Here is a 22,180-nt window from a genome sequence, read left to right as displayed (position 1 = left end):
AGTGGGGGGAGGTCAGGGAGGTGACGGGTACGGGGAGCACAGAGGGTCAGTGCGGGGAGGTCGGAGGTGACGGGTACGGGGAGCAGAGAGGGTCAGTGCGGGGAGGTCAGAGAGGTGACGGTTACGGGGAGCAGAGAGGGTCAGTGGGGTGGGGGTGGGGGTGGGGCGGAGGGGAGGGAGGTGATGGGTACGGGGAGCAGAGAGGGTCAGTGCGGGGAGGTCGGAGAGGTGACGGGTACGGGGAGCACAGAGGGTCAGTGCGGGGAGGTCGGAGAGGTGACGGGTACGGGGAGCACAGAGGGTCAGTGCGGGGAGGTCGGAGAGGTGACGGGTACGGGGAGCAGAGAGGGTCAGTGCGGGGAGGTCAGAGGTGACGGGTACGGGGAGCAGAGAGGGTCAGTGCGGGGAGGTCAGAGGTGACGGGTACGGGGAGCACAGAGGGTCAGTGCGGGGAGGTCGGAGGTGACGGGTACGGGCACCGGAAGGGGTCAGTGGGGACGGGGGGGGGGTTGATCATCGCGGAGCGGAAGGAGGCGGGGGGAGGACGCAGGTCCCGGGAGGAGTGGCGGCGCTTGGAGGGGGAGGGGCGGGTGCCGGGGTCACTGAGGACGGGAGGGGATGGGGGAGCCGAGCCGAGCCGCCCGCTCCGCCCCCGGCAGCTGCGCCCCGCCTCGCCCGCCCCTGACACTCACCGAGCCGCCCCAGCGCGGGCGTGGGTGGAACCCGGAGCCGCCTCTCCCCGCTCGGCTCGAGGCGGCGCTGCGGCCGGAGCCCCCGCGGAGGGGACGGGCCGATCTTGGCAGCACCGGGCCGCCGCAGGGAACAGGCTGCAACCACCAGGGAGACCGTGCGGGCGTGCGAATGACCCGGATGTACCGGGGGCAGCAAGCAGGTGATTGCGCCTGCGCGCCGGTGACCTACACGTTGCGCATGCGCCTGCACATGCACCTGCCTAAACTCTGCGTATCTCGGTCTCTGAACTGGTTTGGAAAGCGAGGCGGGCGGGTAGAGACCAGTTCTCACTCTTAAAGGCACAGCGCCACCATTTTCGGCTGCAGAGGAAACCCACAGGCTGCTTCCTATTAGCCTTAGCCTCACGCCCTAAACTACCGGCATGAAGGCCCGAGGGGCAGCTCTGGGGCTGTGGAGGGCCCTAGGGGATGGGGCCCTGGGGACAGGTCCTCTTCCAGGAGGGGTTCCTCCATCACCCCAGTTCAACCATCCCACCGCCTGCTTCCAGGTGAGGAAAGTAGCAGGATTTCTACCACACCCAGCGAGTTTCACATGAGGCCGGCAGGCCCCCAGCTTTGTCCCACACTTGCTCAAAGGGGCAAGGAGTCTTTGGCAGCAAGGTGCCCACCTTCCCCGTTCCTGCAGGACCCTGGGGGGGACTCAGCCGTATGAGGAGCAGCCCAGCGCCAAGCGCCCCGCGTCTCTGACCGATGTTACTGCAGCGCCGTTCAGTGCCTGCTTGGGCAGCACCTTGTATAACCAGGCCTTGCTGCTTTATGGAAGGTGACCAGATGTCCTGATTTTATAGGAACGGTCGTGATATTTGGGGCTTTTTCTTATATAGGCTCCTCTTACCCCCCACCCCCATCCCAATTTTTCACACTTGCTCTCTGGTCACCCTACCTTTATGGGGCACCTGGGCACTGCCTAGATCAGCCAAAGGCAGAGCTTTTGCCTTTGATGGCCTCAGTCAGCAGTTCCCAAACTGGGAGTCGCACCGTCAGCAGACATGGGTCGTGGTAATCTCTAGCGGGCAGAGGATGCCATTTTGCTCCGCACAGCATGTCTTCGTATATATGGTGCATGCAAGCTATACCCGGTGTGACCTCGGACACACCATGTGTTCAAGGTCACAGGGTGTGGAGGACACCCTGTTGTAGAGCAAAATGGCATCATTCATGCAGCATGACCTAACATGGGTCATGCTGTGTGGAGGACACCATGTTGCTCTTCAAAATGCCATTCTCCATGCTGTCTGGGGTCCTGGCCGGAAATTCTTCATTAAAATGAGGTTGTGCATCACACAAATTTCTTCCCAAATAAATCAGATTGCAAGCTCTGAGCAAAAGGCCTAAATCCTGCAATGAGCTCGGTGCAGGCAGGGCCCCATGCTGAGGGGGGGTGTCGTACCGTTGCAGAATTGCTGCCACAGTGACCAACCTGTCTACTTGCAGTTAATTACAAAGCACATAGTGAGTAGAGTTTTTTAAAATGTACTATTTGATTTTTTATAATTGTTTTAAAAACTTAAATGCCTTTTTAAAAACCTTCATAGCCACACAAATACTATTTGCGTGAAAACCAGTTCTTTGTCTCCTAGGAGTTCACTTGCTCTTTTCTGATTGTTCCTTGTTTGGAGTCATGAACATCCTTTTTTGACACAGTTACTGTGGAAATTGTTAGGTTGTCACACACTGTGGATTAAGAGACTTTACATGTAGGCTAAGCTGCAGGAGCAAATGAGCAAAACAGAGATCCTGTTTTCTGGGCAGCAGCCTTCAGTAAGAATTCACACACACAAGAGGAAGAGATCTTATTTTTTTCTGATATCCAAGTAAAACATTTCTTTCAAAATGTTTCCCAAGAGGCCTTAACTGGCCTTTAGAGCGGCTGCATCTTCTGAAGCCAAACACTCTTTTATTATTTAAAATTGGCATTGCTGCATTACTAGCTCTAGAGTGTGGTGGCCACACAATAGAATAGGCAAGCTGCCTTTAATGCCAAGAGTCTCAACAATGATCATTTCAAGGCTGCTAGCTTCCGTGCTGCGATTCAGGAACTGTATGAAAAGCAGGACAGGTGGGCAAAAGGACAGAAGTGTAGTGCAATGAGAAAGCAGGTGGCTGGCTCTAAGGTTTTAGTGGTTTGGGTATTCATAAACACAGCATTAAGATAAAAAGAAGCACTATGGGCAGAGATGATTTGTTTTAGAGCAGGGGTGGGCAAACTATGGCCCAGGGGCCACACCAGGCCCTTCAGACATTTTAATCCTGCCCTTGAGTTCCAGCTGAAGAGCGGGGGCCAGGGCTTGCCTCGCTCCGGCCAGGGAGTGGGGTTGGAGGCTTGCCCCGCTCCGTGCATGCCAGGTCTCTGCACGGCTCCTGGAAGCAGCAACATATCCCCTCTCCACCTCCTATGCATAGGGGCAGCCAGGGGGCTCTGCACACTGCTCCCACAGCTCCCAATGGGAGCTGCAGGGGCAGTGCCTGCGGATGGGGCAGTGCGCAAAGCCTCCGGACTGCGCCTCTGCATAGGAGCCGGAAGGGGGACATGATGCTGCTTCTGGAAGCTGCTTGAGGTAAACGCCGTACGGAGCCTGCACCCCTGACCCTCTCCCGCACCCCAACCCCCAATTTTGTGAGCATTCATGGCCTCCCATACAATTTCCATACTCAGATGTGGCCCTCAGGCCAAAAAGTTTGCCCACCCCTGTTTTGGAGGAACCACACTGAAAGCTAGGAGGAGTGTAGCCACCAGGAAGCTTAACTGGTTCAGCTACTTCCTCTTCAAAAGAGAGGAACTCACGTTTATTGCTGGAACTGTCAATAGTAATGAATATGGAGTTCCCCTCAACCCCACTTTAGTAAAGAGAGTGAGGAACAGAAAACTCAGAGATTCAGATCATAGACATGTACTCACTTTATTATTACCATTGCTTCTGGCAGGACTAGTGCATATGTCCACTCATGCTGTTATCCATACTCTGATAGACTATTCAAAGCTTCTATACAGACTGGTAGGAACTAAAGGCAGGGGGATCCACAAAGGTACTTAGGCACCTAAGTCCCATTTTTAGGCACCACTGCAAGCCACAAAACTGCTTGGCTGTCACCGAACCTTGTAGGCCTCTACCCTCACTCTGCACCCAAGTTTATTTTGGCCTCTGGGTACCTACACTGCAGCCTCACTCTAGGTGCCTCTATTCTGCCTGAGCAGGCTCACTGCTGCCTCACGATAGGTGTCCGAGCACCTATCATAGAATCTCAGGGTTGGAAGGAACCTCAGGAGGTCATCTAGTCCAACCCCCACCTAAGCGATTCACAAACCAGGTAAGATTTGGCTGCTCAAGTCACATGTGGGGGCCTGATCTAGTAGGCAGCCTCTGAGCATGCCTCCTGGATTGGGCCCCTTGGGCAAGTTCACACAAACGCAGAATGACTGCCCTCTGTCCTCAGGCTCTCTCTCTGGCCCATTTAAATATGTCATTGTTTAATTAAAGCAGAACAACTTGAAGAGGAGACATTGAGAGAGACTATTCTATAGCCTAGTGGAGAGGCAATCACCTGAGAGGTGGCAGATCCCTGTTCAAATTCTTCCTCCTCGGGAGAAGCAGGGGACTTGAACTGGGGGTCTCCAACATCCTGGGTGTGAGCACCCTACTAGGTCAAAGGTTCTAAAGGAGGGCCTCCTCGCCCCTCCCCAGCTGTTTTGTTTCAGGTCCCTCATGCACCTCAGATAACCAAGCACCTATCTTCCCCCAGTTCATGGAGCACTAGCAGAGCTAGGTGCCTCCCTGCAGCCCCGATGTAAATGCCTATCTGAGAGGGGCAGGGCTTAGCGCACACACCTCTGGTTGGAGTCTCCCATTGGCTACGTTAGGCAGTTCCCCATCTAGCATGCTGGCTTTGTGGATTGCAGTCTAAGGCACCCATCTGTCCTCAGAGTACAGGGAGTTTAGGTGCTGAACTCAAGCTTTGTGGATCGCAATATTGTTCCTGTGACTTTCTGGGGCCCTAACAGTTAGCACCGTGACGGTCAGCATTGCAATACCCAAGTCCCTTCATGGATTCCACCCTTAGTGCTGTGCATGGATACATGGACTCAGTGCTGGGCAAACTAATTATATATATATATATATATATATATAGTGGATCTTTGGGCTCAGAGTGGCTGCTTTATGATGCACTGCTTGGCATACTTCAACCACAAAACCTGTCCAAACAGCCTAGGGAGGATTGCTCCAGTGCAAGGGTGATTCTCCAGTGACATACAGCCAACATGGGGGCTTCCACGCCACAAAATCCAACCTCCTGCTGCAATAGGCATAATTAGATAAAAGGAGAAGTGAGCATGCTCCCTGGGCTATGCTGATCCTGGGCTTTGTTTTTGGTCCTTGTGGCTACTAAAAGCCTATGTACGAGCCAAGGGCGGGCTGGTCTAAAACAGCACAAGAAAGAAGAGATTCACTGAGCAGCACCAAGATCAGGGAAGTGGAAGGGATTTGATTTGTCCTCCATGCAGTTTGGATGAACCTAAGAATTTAACCCATAATGTTCTCTGCTGCCCCCCATGACATTTTCTCTCTAAACTAGTTGATAAAAGTGGTGGCTGATAGGGGGTATGGGTACCATCCACCCTGAAATGCGCAACTCAGTCTCAGATTTTCATGGATCAGTCTCATCCTACCACTTGTAGAACCTTTAAAAACCTCATATTTAGGGGCCAATCCTACTCCCACTGATGTCCAAGCCTTCAATTTCAAGGAGACTCTGAATCATGCTTTCCGTTTGGGTTGCATGCAGTATCATGTCATCAAATGACCAGATCCTGTCCTCATAGTGCAGATAGTTTGTCCCATTAAACACACGTACGAGCACATAACCTTGCCTGAGGGTTGAGGACTTGGACTATTGAGGACATTGTAAGCAGAGCTGACAGAAGAGCCCTACTGAAACAGTAGAAAGGTTTATTATAGTACTTCCACTGGAGTTTGCTGTTCTCAGAAGCTGTAACAATCATCTGTCCCAAGTTGGGCACTCAACTGAATTACTCAACATTAGTGGATACTTTCAAAAAGTAATCCCTAATGACTACAAAAAAAAATCTCTGAATACCATTAATTTTGCCTCAGATCTTAACTCCAAGTGTTCCCCTCTTGTATAAATACCTCTGAACGGCTTCTTATTAGACTAATAGTAACAGAGACCAAGACGAGACTACCCTTGCCAGTTAGTATCACATAAATTGTAGGTGACAATTGTTGCTGTCAGCTGCTTCATACACCTGAACATCTCCAAGTTTGATTTTATTGTACAGCACAACTCCAATGTAGGAGTCTGAAGACAGATCTGTCAGTGAATTTGTGGTTTTACTAATCTGCTCTAAAATGTTCCCCAAAACTAATAATTAACTTGTATACATTTTTAAAATAAGTCCCGAGCCCAAGGGAGCCAGGCACCATGAACAGTTACAATCGTTCTATTACTTTTAATTTTAATGGCAGCCTAAGGGAGAAAGTCAGAAATAATTAAAAAAAAATAAAAAAAGGAAGTTCTCTTTTGTAATTTGTACACAGCAATCACAATCTGGTGCATTGTCTAGTAGTGTTTATCCAGGGGGCCCATTAAGTTTTCCATTACATGTCTCAATGTGGAAAGCAGGCTTTTCCCCATATCCAGAGGTTTTTTTTTCCATTAAGAGAATTTTTTACTGTAAAATCTTAAGAATGAAAGACAGCAGTTGCTTTTGCAGCAATCCTTTGTTATATGGGAGCAGTGCATATCACCTTTCTGCTACAAATAAAACTAAGGTTATGTTTTCCCACTTTCAGATTTCTCTGCTCCAGTTACCGTGTCTAACACATGGGAGACTACTGAAGTAGTTGCCTTCGGACTGTACTGTCCTTTAAGACTTTACACATTTAATTTCAGCAAGTACAAATCCTGCAATATAACAGATATTACCTCGCCAACCTTGCCTCTTCAGAAATATAAACACTTGTAACAAAACACGAATCAACTATGTAAATTTCAACACGTAGAGACAAAACAAAATGCCAAGGTCAGATTGTCCTATGCTTACAAGAATGCCTGTAGGGTTTTCCCCAATACAATAACAGTACTTGACATTGTGTGTAGCCATTCACCCCAGGATATCAAAACGCTGTTTTTAAAAAGTGGCTGTTATCTCCATAAGACAGATGCAGAAATTGAGGCACAGGGAAATTAAGCAATTTACTCCAGCAAATCAAGGGCTAAATTGGGAAAAGACCCCAGATCTCCTGACTGCCACTCTCATACTCTAACCACCAGACTATGCTGATTGCATCAGTCATTTCTTTTATACAATTACTTGTACCAAATGATTAGGGCAGTTCCCAAGTCTGGTGTGGCCAAGGCCCTAGGACAACAAATACAGTACATCACAGCTAGCGGACAGTTCCTGAAAGTCAAGAGATACCCGTGGGTACGGTGTTGGCCCATGATCAGAGAGAACGTTGATATTACAACAATACAGCGTCTTTGTTGTGATATCATCACTGCCTGCCTTCTGCATTTCTGCCTGCTCGTATGTGGTGGGGGAGAGCAGTAGACAAAAATTGGCAGGTGTTGAAACTGCACTACAAACAGGACTGTAAAATAACGATAAAGGAAGGTCAGAAGAGAAACTGCAGCTTTTAATTTAATTGTACTTTGTCCCCATTATAAAATAGAGGAACATCCCGTACACTATGCCGAGTCTTTGATTAGCTTGTGGAGCTGAGTACAATGCAGAATTCCCCCAGTAACTGGGGGGACAGATTCTTATTCCACTGGAGGGTAATTCTTCATCGGATGTGCCACTGTGTTCTGAAAGCTATTGGTAGCAAAAGCGAAGTGGAAGAGTGAAAGAGAAACCAGTTTAAACAATGCTCTAGACAATTCAGTGTTGTCCAAATCAGGAAGCAGTGGCTAGAAAGAATTCAGAACTACAGAACCTTTGACTAGATTCAAACACAGGCTCAGTGATTCATTTTGGCCACAATCAGCAAGGGTGTGATCCAAAGCCCACTCAAGCCAAGCCCACAAAAATCCTTTCACTTCAACAGCCCCAAACTCTTTAAGCATGTGCTTAAATATACCCTGTTCAGCAAAGCACTCAAGCAGGTGCTTAACTCACATGCAAGTTACTAGATTTAAGCACATGTTTAAGTGTGATGTTGAATAGGAATGCACTGCTGAATCAGGGCCTCCATGACCTCAGGCATCTTACTTGACCCTCCCTTCTGCATTGGTCAGTTCAGCTGTAAACTTTGGTCAACAGCGAGGACCTCACCCAAAGCTAGATAGTGTGTCCGTAGTGAGTTTTCATGTCTAGCCATCCGCTCTCCCCCTTACAATAGTCTAAGTCAACAGTATTCCAACTAATGAATATATTCACTGTTACAGGCAAGGAAGAGACAACATTTTAAAAAGACAGGACTAATTACCCTCCGCCAGAAAGAGAAAACTATTTCTATAAACCCAATCCTGCACTCCTGATGCAGGCAAACTCCACTGATTTCAGTGGGAGTTGTGTTGGCCTCAGGAATGTAAGATCAGCTTTTAATTTGATTATGTCCTTCGCTGAAACATTGTTGCTTTTTTAATTAGGTGCTGACTTCATCCATTAATAGAATTATTAGAACATAATTTTATGCATAATTGTTTTGACTGCGTCTAGTTGTCCTCCAGGGACTAGTCAGAGGATCACTTTAATTCTGCTCAGCTGTTTTCCCCTCTACAGTTTCACCTGTAACATCTTCTTTAGATCACATGAGCATTCAAAACCATTGTTTTTCAATGGTAGACTAGCTAGGTGACTTAGTTAAAGGACCTCTGCTAAATGGCTGGGGAGAAATATTTTCTAGTGCTGAGTCTAAAAGTCAGTATATAAGCACAAATATAACCAAAACAATAATAGGCAAAGCCAGGTGTAACATAGGCATAAAACAGCGGTTCTCAACCTGCAGCCCAATCAGCACACAGCTGTGTCCCATGTGACATCCTCAGGACCATACAGGTAGTATTGGTAAATACAAACATTGATAAATAGGTTGAGAACCACTGAGTGGATTATGTAAGGGCCTGATTCTTCAAGCTGTTGTGTGCCCTCAACTCCTATTAACTTCAGTGGGATCTGAGGGTGCTCAGCACTTCGCAACATTGAGACTTGTTTCTGCCACTATTCTGCTTCTGTGCCTCGACGCCAATTTGAAAACTCCCCCATTCCGGTCTTTGGTTCCATCTACACTGCCCCGCCTCCCCCCGTGACATGCACACACACTACCACCCCCAAAAAACGTGCTCTTAACTGGATTATCTAACCTGATTTAGCTATTTTGAGTTAAAAGAGCAGTGAAGCCAGGGCAACTCAGCTTTTAACTCTCTTTAGCAGCTTGAGTTCAGCCTTAAGATTTCCTGGAGCCTTTAACTCAAGCTGCTAAACCAAATTAAAAGCTGAATTGCTGTGTCTTCACTGCTACTTTAACCCAAGTAACGCAATGCAGGTTGGCTAACCTATGTTAAGAACAGTTTTTGCAATGTTAACATATGCTCTGTCCTGCTCAGAGAAGTAAAAGTGATGGATTGATTCACCAAAACCTGTTTTTTGTGACATCCAAATACATTTTCATTTATAATTTGAGCAGGGTTGAACACAGTTTCTAAATGGTGGGGGAAAAAACCTAACAGACATTAGTCAGTGTCATCAGCTATGTGTCTATTTTTAAAATACACACTATATTCAATGCAATTTACATCAATGTGCTCTTAAGGGTCACCATCTGAAGAATACCATTAATTGGTGCAGGGGATTTTTAAAATAACCCCCAATTTTCTATTAGACCATACTCTCTTCTCAACACAAGATCATTGTATCATTTTTCTGCAGATTAAGGAATCCCAAACCACCACCACATAGTATATTTGGATTTTAACATAAAAAAGTATGCATTATTCACTATCTGTCCCAGGGTACCCAGCAAGCTAGAAGCACAGACATAGCCTAATCCTGTACTCCTATCACAGGCAAAACTCCCACTGATGGCAAAAAGAATTTCACCTGCTTAGGGAATATGGCAGCAGGTCCTTTTTGTGTCATGTGATCATTGCCAGGTGTCTGGAGGACAGACAGAACACAGAGCCAGGCCCTGATTCAGCCAAGGACTTGAGCACAGGCTTGACATTACAAAAGTGCTTTGCTCAATCAGGGGAGAATAGCAGAAAGGTGGTGTGATGAGAGGTCAGACTTTTCCATCTTCCCTTTCTTTCAGAACTTGAGCATAACGTCTTTGAAATCCTTACTGCATACTAAACTTAAATCTGGCATCAAATTCAGCCCTTTAAAGTTTACAGTCAGAAAAGTGACTAAAATAGACACCAATATTCCATTTTTTGGAAAGCTTAAAAGTATATTTAATAGAAGAGAAGATTTTTCTGAGCGGTCTATAAACTCCATGTAAGAGATGAAAAGTTATGCTGCATCCTTTCTGGGGTTTTTTAATCACTCGTAATAAAATTTATGCAGTCCAACCGTTGGTGAATATTTTGCTGACAAAGCATGAGGTATAATAGAATCCAGCAACTTCCCCTCTGCAACAGTGTTGGCTCTGTGTATATGCATTATCATGTAATCTTTAATTGCATGATGACATACCTTAATCCTAAGAATTTGTAACTGACTTCAGATAGAGACTTTACTGCAAATATTAGTGAATAATCTGAAATAGCACTTGGCAAATTCTGTTAGGGGAATTAATGACCAATCAACCCATCCAAAGATTGATTTCTAAAGACTGATGAGAAAAAAAAAAGGCATACACGGAGATTTAAAATAAATGGATTCAGAATTACAGTTGTGTGTATAATGTTCCTTTCCCAGTACAAAAGGAGAAAAATTAATATAGGTCCTTAGCAACTCCAAGATTTTTGTTCTATTTAAAGATGTTTACTACACAGCTTGGGAACTGCATCTCTCACTTTGAAGCAAAGTTAACTATTGCTATGCTTTAACTGACAAGTGTAGCCACTGAATGTTGCCGTCAATCTAGAGTTAAATATTTTACACTTTTACCTTTAAAAGCAAAAATTTAGCTTTACTTGGCTATTAGCTTTACTTGGCTCCAGAACAATACATGGAACTACTCTATTATTAATAATCTGTTTCCCCTTCAATAAAGCTTTTTGGATCTTTACTACTGTCTGATGACCTATTCATTGATATGTGGGGATTAGAGTACAGTAAATTAGAGCACAACACTATTCTTTGGGACAGAATCCAAAAATAACCATCTATTTGATATCAACCCAAGGGATTTCCTAAGGGAATGAAAGTACCATGAAAGTGCAAGTCATCAGTGGTTTGGAAAATGAGACAAATCCATGTCTGAGGAGCAGATGCCTCATTGCTATTCTCCTCTAGGTCATCAGTTCATATCCAGTCCAATAGTGATTGGAAGCCATTAAGCATCTAATAGTTTTTGGTGGTCTATGTGGCACGAGAGTGGAATTCCTAATGGACAGGGATCCACGTCACAAAGCCACCAATATCCTCACTGGGAGGATCAGCAGAAAGGAATAAAACATGATAGAGACTGAATGAACCACATAGGAGGTCTAGGGTAGAGGTACACTGGTAGGGTGTAGTGAGGTACCTTGCAGTGGCTGAGATGTTGCCAGAACACTTCTGTTTCCAGGACTGCCAGTCTGACTTTAGATTTCTTGCCAGCACTTAGTTAAATAAAATAACTACATTTTAAGGCACTCTATTTTAACCCTTCTTCACTACCTTCCTTAGGAGAACATGGGGAACCTGACAAAGAACTTATCTCCAAACTTAGCACCCACAAATGGCATCCAAGCCCATGCCTACTGGGTCTCAGTAAGTGAAGGAAAGGGGATGTGGTCTGCAAAACAAGATCGTGTGTTATACATACACACAGTTCTGCAAATCCTAAATCCCCAAAATGCTACATGCTGCATGAATCTAACCACATTCCACGTCTGCTAGAGGAGACCAGAAGCAACATATAACAAATACCCATGGAGGCACTCTATAGAGGTGACAAAAGACCACTGAGGAAGAAAGCTGGGGCACATGGCCTGCAGCACCAGGTAGGATAGCTTGATGGGCTCAATCTAGCACCAAGCCCTTTTATTTCTGGATCTCAGATTCCTCCAATACTAGGTAGGGGATGCAGATTCATGGAATCTGCTGCTACCAGCCCTGAATTCAGGTGCATTTTCATACCTGCATTTCAGTTAACGGCTCCGTCACAGCACATGGCAGAGACAACGTGGCCCAGTTTTACTGTATATGCTATTAGGGAGCAAGCCCTGACATGCCAAGCTTCCCTCAACTCCCATTGAATAAAAGGTGAGTTGAGTGTGGTAAGTCCTTGCATGTTTCGACTCTTACTGAGTGGGTCAGTTCCGAGTACAATGGACTTAGGTACACTTATACAATATAGATGTGGGAAGAGTTCTTAATACTATGATTGTTTATCATTTGAACTCTCTTCAGATTTACTTTCAGATAGTGATTCAACAGTTTACATTTAATTCCACCGGTCTAAAAACATAAACCTTAGAACTGTGTTATAAGAATTGTGTTCAGTGCTGCAGATGAACCATAATGTTTTGTGGGGGTTGGAGGTAGGAATTCTTGCTCTTTAATAATTTGCACTGTACTTGTAGTGAGAAGTGAAATGGCCTTTTCAAGAATATCAGAAAAATATCCAGCCACAAATGTTGCTTCTCCCTTAACAAAATTTAATAGGCCAGGGGTGCTGGAACAATTTGTATAGTGGGGGTGTGGAGAGCCATTGAACCAAACTGTAAACCCTGTCTATAATGGAAACCACTTCAAGCCAGGCGGTGAAGCAGCACTCCTAGTTCCCAGCACCTATATCAAAGGCTGCTTTTTGAACTATCATGCAAGCATTTCTGAGCAGAAAGTCATTCAAGTATCTCTAGAAGATTGGAAGTTAGTGAAAAAAAGTTAGCCAGGAGGCAGGGATATGGCAACAGAGCAAGCCTTACTACATATTGCCTATTATACTACCATTAAAAAAGAGCTCCCGCTGTCAGTTAACACATGGGGACTGCAGAGACTCACAGGAAATGGATCAGCCCAGTCCACTGAAGCGTAGGCTTCTGACCTGCTGTTTCTGAGAAGATGTTGCCTGATTGTCCTCTGCTGGTGGTGCCAATGCTCTGTCCCAAGTGCTCAGACAACGACACGTGCTGAATTTTAGCACATCATGTGGAGTGTAATGACTTGTCGTGAACCACATGCAGCTGCTAGAGCCAAAACCACTTCAGGTTCCTCTCTGTCATTAATGTTGCAAAGGCGGCTCTTCCCTTCCCCCACGGGAATACATAAGAAGGATTTGCATTGCTTAGAATCATAAGAGGAAGTTGCATTAACTCAGACATTGACTGAGAATGGTACTTTCCTTGCATTGTGCACATAGGATCATGCCTGCTAGAGATAAGTGGAAGGGGAAGACCCAACAGCCTGTGCACTATGTAAACGATTCAGAGGCAGTGAATCCCTAAGAAAATGAGAACCTAGAAACGCCACAAAGTCCACAACCACTAGGCAACATGCTATACAAAAATCCATGGAGCAAACTAAAGTTTCTCTTTGCTGCCTTTGACAGCGCACTCTCTCCAGCAGCTCTGGACAAAGTAGGGAACACTGGGCTGAATCCTACATTCCTTGTGCATTCAAAACTCCCATTGAGGTCCAAGGATATCCAAGGATTGCAGAATCAGGTCCATTATACATGATGGATCTGCAGAATCAAGCCCATTATATTCAACGTGTTCACTTGAGCAAATTCTTCCCTTTCAGGCACCCCAGTTCTCCTCCCTTGTCCCCTAGAAGCGGCTGAGCTACCATGAGAGTCTATGGAGAGAAATAGTCTTGCTGTTGTATTGTTTGCACGAGAGATCAGAAGAGTCCAGTAGTAAGACACACATACTAGCAGTCAACGACAAAAAGCATTTTCAATCTGAATATAAACGAAGAGCGCAAACTAGCGTGGGTGGCTAGGTCTGGTAATACAGCACACCAGGTAGATTAGATGTAAGGCCCATCTTTTTGTTATTTGTACAGCACCTAGCACGATAGGGACCTGGTCCATGACTGGGGCTCCTAAGAGCCACAGCAATACATAAATCTTAGTGCATCTAAAATATTTATATATTTTATACACACAAATTTATCTGGTAAACACTAATTACATAAACAGAAAAACTGGAGGTGGACTTGAACTAACCCCTCCCACCCAAAATCTCAGGGTGGGTCTCCTTCCCTTCTTCAGCCGGAAGTTTTCATGGTGTTTGAAACCCACCTCTAACAGAAATTAATTTCAAGCCAGCAACCACAGCAAAGATACTTGGTTCCAATCCTTAAATAGATATTTGAATAGCTTGTTCATTCATAGGGAATCCTACTAATGTTCTAATTTGATAAATTGTCTTTGGCAATTGCCCGTTGATATTTGTGATATATGGAACATATTAAAGAGAGAACGTTGCTCCTTACAGTAAATATTTCTTGAGGCCTCAACAAAAACAGAGTGCCAGATGAACCTACTAATGGACAATAGATCATATTTTGGGGACACGGCCAGACCTTTAGAGGGAGCAAGCTGCCTCAGGAGTCATCTGCAAACACAAAACAGCAGCTTCTGGCCTCATTCAGTTTTGTTAGTGGCAAAGGGTTTGAGGAAACAAGCTTGGTTCTGTGATTTACTTTTTTAACGTCATGCTGGTGAAAAGTTCCAGACCCACAGCTCTGAAAACTAACACCTCCACTCCTATATATGCTGGCAAAGGACACAGCATCCTCCCTACCATCGTGTTTCAGCCCTGACCTGGAGTTGTGTGCTATAAATTACAAATTCATCCCTGCCATAACTCTATTGTCTCCCAGGGAATTACAGTAGGGGTTAAAATGGCTCTACGTCATCAGGAGTGCACAGAAGAAGAGCTCCTCCACCTGTTGGCTTCAAAGGGAGGGATGAATTTGGTGCTACACCTTCCTGAGGCACAGTGCAGAAGGCAGAGCCTAGTGGGAGGAAGGCCAAAAGATGGCTTTAAAGCCACCTTTGCACAACATGAATTCTGGGCTGGCTGGAGACCAGTGCAGCCCCCAGCATAAGTTAGAGCCACCTGCGAAGCTGCTCTAGTTTATGGCTGCTTATGGAGCAAAAAAAGCCAAAGGCTGCGAGGAGGGCAATCTAGGGCTGCATACGCTTGCACCACAGAAATTCTCCCCCTTGGTTACAGTGACTGTATGTCATCAAAATGGCATTACCAGAACTGGAGTGGAGACCAGAGTAGGCCCAAAAGTATTTTACATTGCCTAAATAGTTTACTGTTGCAAGAACAGTAAGTTGGGTGTTCGTGATAGACTGTCTACACCTGAACTAGAGTCTTCTCTCTCTCTCATTATAAGAAAGGGCATCAATGTGAACATCATGATAGAGAAGCCAGCCCTCTGTGCAAACTTTTCAAAAGGGCTTTAAGATATTGTTTAACTTGATTTCCAAGTGACCTGTAACTTCTGTAGGCAGGTTGGGGATATAAGGAAAACTCCCAGAGGTGGAGGATCTGCGATGGCATGGCTGAACGAAACTAACGTTGCCTACCAAGTTTGTTTTTTGGTTGACTTTCAGGTTATTAGTTCTTAGAGTTCTGCTCTTGGGCTTCTCTGTGCCATGTTAGAGGACACGATTCTAGGAATCTTTGTCCCCAGAGCTCTCTTAATACAAGTATCCTGTGGAGTTAGTAATAGAGCTTTGAGGTCTGGCAATGGTCTCCAGTTATTCTGTTGGAGTTAAGGAACAGCCCTGAGACTCTAGAGAAAATGTCCACCACTCTCCAGCTGGAAGGATGTGATAGCGATGCAAGGCCATGGAGGTTGAAGGACAGATATATAGGAGAGCCATCTCTGTGTGTGTCAGTGGGAGGGGGTAAAAATCCAGAGACCTCTAAGAAGCATAGATTTGAGGAAAGATATAAAAAGGAGCATCTAGACACTGCCAGGCCTTCTGAAACTTTTTGCAAAGATACAGATCTCACTGGATTTCAGGTTACTCCCTTGACAACAGAAGTCCTTTAATGTCCTAGGCAACCTACTACCAAGCATCCATCTAACTGTGGAAGCAATTGCTCAGCAGTGCTTTAATAATCTGCACGTTCCCAGAAGTTATAATTTTGTACCTTCAAATAAAGCAGTTTAAAATAACTAGTGCAAAGAGGAAGTGTTCTGTATTTCCAGAGCAGTGAAACAGGAAGTCCAACTCTGCTGTCAATTTTTGATAAGTCAGTAGTTCCTCAGTTGAGATGTCTTACCATCAGACATGGCAATGTTACGAATTTAGGACATGACTTCCAGTTCATCTGACTTTATTATTCTCTGTATTTCAGTCACTAAAAACTTCCTTCCCTTTCTGGGTTCACAGCTCCTGGGCCGTGCAGCAGTAAGGCTTACTGGAGGTCAGTGGTTTTCAACCTTTTTTCATTTGCGGACCCCTAAAAAATGTGAAGGTGTAGACCCCTTTAGAAATCATAGAGTCTGTGGACCCCAAGGGTCTGTGGACCACACGTTGAAAATCACCACTATAGGTTGATGAAATCAATGTTGTTTTTTTCCTTAAAGGCCCACAGTCAAGACTGATGGGACACAAGTTGACTGACATGGTCCCATTTAGACAACGTGTAGCTCAGAAACTCAGATTGAAAGTGGTCAGTTTCTCCCACAGTTGTCCCACTAAGGTCAAATGGGTTGACTAATATTAGTAACTGCTGACCAGTGTGGGTAAGAAGTTAATGGTGTTCCTTTTTAAACACGCCTTTGCTACTGCCACAAACAGTGCATGAATTACTGTCCATTAACTGCACTCAGAAGATCGTGTCTGGCTTTATTTAGCATGACTGGTTTGAATTACACAGAATTGAGCCTGAAAAGCAAGTCCTTTCTGATGGGACCATTGGCAAGAGGGGTTAATTTTTAGACTTACTAATGCTGATAAAATTTTAAAAGTCTTGCAAGTAGTTTTTATGTATTCTGATTACAATGGACTGAGAATTGTTTGTATATTGGTCCCCACTTTTTGCTGTGAGTGATTCCAACTTTTCACACAGTCCCCTTGGCAGTTACTATAACTGACATAAGTATTTTGGAGGCATCGAGTGCATCTTAGCTTCCAGGGTTGCAGTGATTATTGCTGACAGGTTCTTTGTGGAATTACAACAAATTAGGTTGCAGATTAGGTTTCCATAATACCTCTAGCATCTATATTATTTCTTAAATACAGAGGGTTGCAGTCTAATGGTGTGAGAGCCAGGTGGATTCTGAGTTCTTCCGAGTCTGGCTGAGCTTCACTCTTACTGAGACTCTCTCAATAAAGAGCCGGGAAGAGAACCCAGGAGTCCTGATTCTCAGTTTTCTACCCTAGCTAGTAGATTTTATATCCTCCCTTGTCTAGGCAGCAAACTCTGAAAAATAAAGGAGAGCTTGCACATTAGGTACTATGGTAATAAATACAATGTAGATAGACAAGAAGGAGAGATTTGTTGCAGTACTTTTGCAAGTAAGATGGGTTGATACACTTTTTTTGTTTGTTTGTTTTGTTAGAAATGCAGCACAATTCAATACAAACTTCATCAAACCAAAGGAGCCAGTGGGAACAGGAGCCACAGTGATGTATTAAACACATGGCCGATCCTACAAGGATTCTTCAGCATCTCTTGGGTGGAAAGATCCTAGAAGGGTGAGAACTTTCATATTTAAATAAAGGGTGAGTATAAGAGTATGTACCACAAAGATTGGTGCTGCAAGCTCTAAGGCTAAGGCAAAATTAGCTTATGCTACGCCTCATAAAGGATCTCAGATGAGAGGGGTTTAAGATAGGTTTGTACTACCACGATAATTTTCAGATTTCACTTTGCACAGAAGATGCTAAGGCAAGGACACTCCTTTTCCACTGGCAGACAAAGGCTCATATTGCTGAATCCAAATTCCTGCTCCGGCAATTTCTAATACATAGGTATTGTCAGTATACGTTTTCCAGCATTCTGAAGCAGTCCTAAGGCCCAGAATTGTGCCTCTGTGGAGTTAAAGAATGAGGCATCTATGAGTTGGTCATCTCAGTTCAGTTCCTAGTGGAGCTGTATGTCTCCATTACAGAAGCCACCACCACACTTGGCGCTTCCTCAGCAAAGGACTGTGCTTGGACACTGTAGTGATGAGTGCCATAGGAAACCTACACATTCGCTGATGAGACAGATATGGCACAGAGCCTGAATTAGCTTTGCACCTCTAAAGTTAGGCCTTCTAGGTCAGGGTTGAGACACAGTGACAGGGCATGATGGGAAAGATCCTCAGCTGGTTGGCCTAGCTCCAATGAAGCTATCACAGCTCCAGTGATGTGTTACTCATGTGGAAAGGGGGCCGATCTTGGCCACTGGAGCTAGGCCAGTTTACAGCAACTGATAATCCAACCTATAATATCTAATCAGATGTTTAGTGATATTTGTAGACAAACAGAATGAACTCTCCCCCCCACTCTGGTGAAGTGAGAGAAGAGATGCATTTTGTTACATACCCGCTGCAGAGCTAGGCCATGCTGCTGCAAGGTACTGAGACCCCTCCCTTCCCCAGACTTCAGGTCCTTAGAGTCTCCCAATCATGAAAAGAGAGAATTTCCATTTAGAATTTCACTGGAGCTAGGCTGACTTATCCAGCTGTGGATCTGACCCTAACAGAGTTCCATGCACTTTAGCAAGAAATTCTCCCTTACACTCTCCCAAAACAAAAACACAAGAAATGCCTTGTTTGGGCCTCAAATAACTTGGTATCTGCCATTTATCCTACAGTAACTTTCACTAAGAAGAAATAACAGTTCATTAGAGTGACTATGGCCTTTCTACACGTTGCAAATTGCATTAAACTTCTAATCAGCCGCTCTGGCTAAACCTCTTACATCTGTATCTGGCCTGTTCATATTTAGAGGCACAGCAGTAAGGCCTAATTGTTTTTTCTCAAGTCTTCCCATGTCTAAGCCTTATTAATTGTGCTGTTTGTATTATAGAAAATCCATTACGTGCTCCTTACCAAGCAATGTAAGGATCTTGTCTAAAGAAACATACTCTAGACCGTATCAGCAACGTTTTAAAAGGTGCTTACTGGTCACGAGCCTGATCCTGTTTCTACTGGACCCAGCGAACTCGTTGGCATGCCTGTTTGAGTAACACACCCCAGAGCTGTGATTACTTCTCTCCTCTGAAACTGGAGAATCTGCATAATAGACATTTTACTGTTTCCACTGCACAACTACCTACTTGAAAGGCTTCTTGCACCTTCCTCTATAAAACCTGGTACTGGCCACTCATAAATAGCAGACCAGAGGGACTATCCAGTCCAAACCAACATGGTAATCAAATCCCAGATCCCTTCAGAATTTATTTCCTCTTAGAACAAAAAAAATACAGGGTTAGTGATCCTGCTGTGATGAAAGCAGATACCATTTGATGTTTCCTATTCCTATCAGGCAACTGATGACATGGCAAACACAAGCCCTATTCCTCTTGTCTTTTTAAAAAGGGACTTTAAAAGAATGATCCATTTATAGATAACAGCTCATTTATTCACTGGACAAGCTGGGAATCAGAATATGAAGTTCTAACCACAAACCAGGCAAATCAACTAGCTATAATTATTTTGTTAATATCCTCTGTATTTCACAACCATTCCTTTTGAAATGCACTGTAGCTTCTTCCTTAAGAAAGAGAGGTGGCTTTTGCATACAGAAGTCGTGCTTGCAGCTCACACCCTGCTGCTGTCCCTTCTCAGACAGGGAAGTACAAAGCCTCAAAAGCAGAAGTGCTTTTCTTCTCACAGGCCAGTCCAATACATTTTTGGCTCTCAGGCTGAACTTCTAGATGGGTTAGCCAATAACAGGTGCAAGATTTGCATTAATAATAACAAAGATTGAAAGGTCTCAAACCCGGCATCTGCTGTAACATAAGGGGATAATCTGCTTTTATTCAAAGGAAATTTATCCAGATCAGTCAGTAATAAAATGGCCCTCCAACATCATGTCAGTCACTTCAGTCTGATACTTGGAGAATCACAAACAGCCTCCGAGGAGCATGCACACACCCATGCATGCATGATGAAACATTAGCCTGCAACTCCTACCAACTGACAAATGGCAATCTTTTGAATCATCAATTAATAATCGCTGGGTTTCAAACTGGGACTTACTGGAAATCGCAGTGACTGAAACTAGGAACATTATCCACTCACTGGTGTTTCCTTGGGACTGACATTTGCTGTGATTATCTTTATTTGCAAGGGAAGAACATGAATAGTACACAAGAGATACTAGAGCTATGTAATGCTAATATTCCAGAGTTCTAACCTTATTACTTTTCATCTTCAATTCACTTTACAAACATTAACTAGCTGATCTCCACAACCACATCTGTCCGGTAGGTAAACAGAATTAATCCCATTTTACAAGTGGGGAAACTGAGGCAGACAAGCCAAGTGACATTAAGGTCACAGAGGGAGTCATTATCAAGGTTTAAAAGCATAACTCAAATTCCTGCCTCCCAATCCTATGCTTAGACCACTAGGACATCTTCCCCATAGAAGACTATGCCTCTTTAAGTCCTATTTCCACTGAAGGTCATTTTAGTCCGATTCTTCTGTCATGTCCTTTGGTGTAAGTCAGGGTAATTCCACTGACTTCAGTGGAAACACATTAGTGTAAAACAGGTGTAAGAGGAGAATCAGGCCCCAGGGATCTGCAAATGGATGGGTCCAGCCACTCCCTTCTTTGTAATTTACTTATTTGAGCCATGAGCAGGCCCCATCAAATCCACTCTAGTGCCAATGGCTGAGCTTTCCATTCTTTGTACCTTATTTTATTGCTTGATCAACAAGCTAAGGATTGTGGGCTATTGATTTGTATGGTTATTTTAAGCCCAAGGCAGGGAGAAGAAAATCCCTTTATTGTAAACAAACCTTTTGATTGATTATTTGCGTATTTATGAACTTGCTTTTTTGCCATCTCCAACGAGTGCAGACAGCAAGGGCTCAGCATTTTGTAAAGAAGATCTACAAAAAAATCAGTTGAATTGAATGCAGCAAACCCCTTTCTTTCCCTAATTCTGCCAATTCCTCTGAGAAGCTCCAAGCCATTCTTGTCCTGGTCTTCACTCGCCAGTTTTGAGAGTTTCAAACAAACGTGTCTGAGATCACATTTCCAAAGAGCTCTGACTGAGGCACCTTTCCTTACTGCTCCAACAGAAAGGAAATCTACTGGTTTGATTACTTTGTTTTATGCATCATTTGCCATAATCCTACTCAACCTCCTGCATATCATCTGCCTTTGCCCCCAGAAAACTCTGGGACTTTTGCAATGAAAAATATAGCTCTCCACATGGACATTTCAACAGGTCATGGTGTCCCCCACTCTAGCTAAGTTAATGAGCTTTGAAATCCTCTGCTAAAAAGTGGTGCTGGAATACGACTGGGTTAATAAAACTGCATGAACACCCCAGTGCAGTGGGTAGATCTGAGCCCATGTTGCAGCCAGGAACCTGAAAGCACTATGACTTGCCCAGGCACAGGAAAGAAGAGGCAAAGCCAGAAATCCCCAAGAGTCCTGAACCCAGGAGCTTCCCTACTCTTCCAACAGATAGAGAAATTTTGAACTCAAGTGCCAAGTGTAAGAGAAAGATCACCACGCAAGCCCAGGGGCTGCTTGTTTGTCTCTTTTTAGAGGAGGAGGGAGTCATGCCAGTGCCATAAAAAGAAAACCTTTCCACATCAACCTAACAGCTAGAGATAAAAGTGTCCTGGGTTTTCCCTGTGTGGAATTTCCACCACTCTGACATTTGCAAAACCTCTTCCTTCCCTCCCCACCCCCAGTATGAACCCAGAGAATTAAAACAAGCACCATAATAGACCCCGGCCTGCATCCTTTGCACTTAAGCCACTTGACTATGGGCAGCACCACTTGGGCAGCAATTGGCTGGGCAGCAGTTCTGCAGAAAAGGACCTAGGGGTTACGGTGGACGAAAAGCTGAATAGGAGTCAACAGTGTGCCCTTGTTGCCAAGGCGGCTAATGGCATTTTGGGTTGTATAAGTAGGGGCATTGCCAGCAGATCGAGGGATGTGATCATTCCCCTCTACTCAGCACTGGTGAGGCCTCATCTGGAGTACTGTGTCCAGTTTTGGGCCCCACACTACAAGAAGGATGTGGATAAATTGGAGAGAGGGCAACAAAAATGATTAGGGGGCTGGAGCACATGACTTATGAGGAGAGGCTGAGGGAACTGGGATTGTTTAGTCTGCAGAAGAGAAGAATGAGGGGGGATTTGATAGCTGCTTTCAACTACC

General features: G+C 44.8%; 1 protein-coding gene and 1 long non-coding RNA gene across 6 annotated transcripts in view; one reads left to right on the top strand and one right to left on the bottom strand.

Moving 5' to 3' along the window:
* CYRIB (CYFIP related Rac1 interactor B) overlaps positions 1–22,180 on the bottom strand; it is a 151,657-nt gene that overhangs the window by 120,975 nt on the left and 8,502 nt on the right. The window lies entirely within an intron of this gene.
* Positions 786–20,835, top strand: LOC123363595. Its single transcript, XR_006576825.1, has 4 exons — positions 786–892; positions 16,229–16,262; positions 17,404–17,539; positions 18,860–20,835. It is a non-coding gene; the product is annotated as an uncharacterized LOC123363595 (long non-coding RNA).

Source organism: Mauremys mutica, chromosome 2, assembly GCF_020497125.1.
Source record: "Mauremys mutica isolate MM-2020 ecotype Southern chromosome 2, ASM2049712v1, whole genome shotgun sequence".
NCBI classification, from domain to species: domain Eukaryota; kingdom Metazoa; phylum Chordata; order Testudines; family Geoemydidae; genus Mauremys; species Mauremys mutica.
The sequence above is the reverse complement of the archived record's forward strand: the minus strand, read 5'-3'. Positions and strand labels throughout refer to the sequence as shown.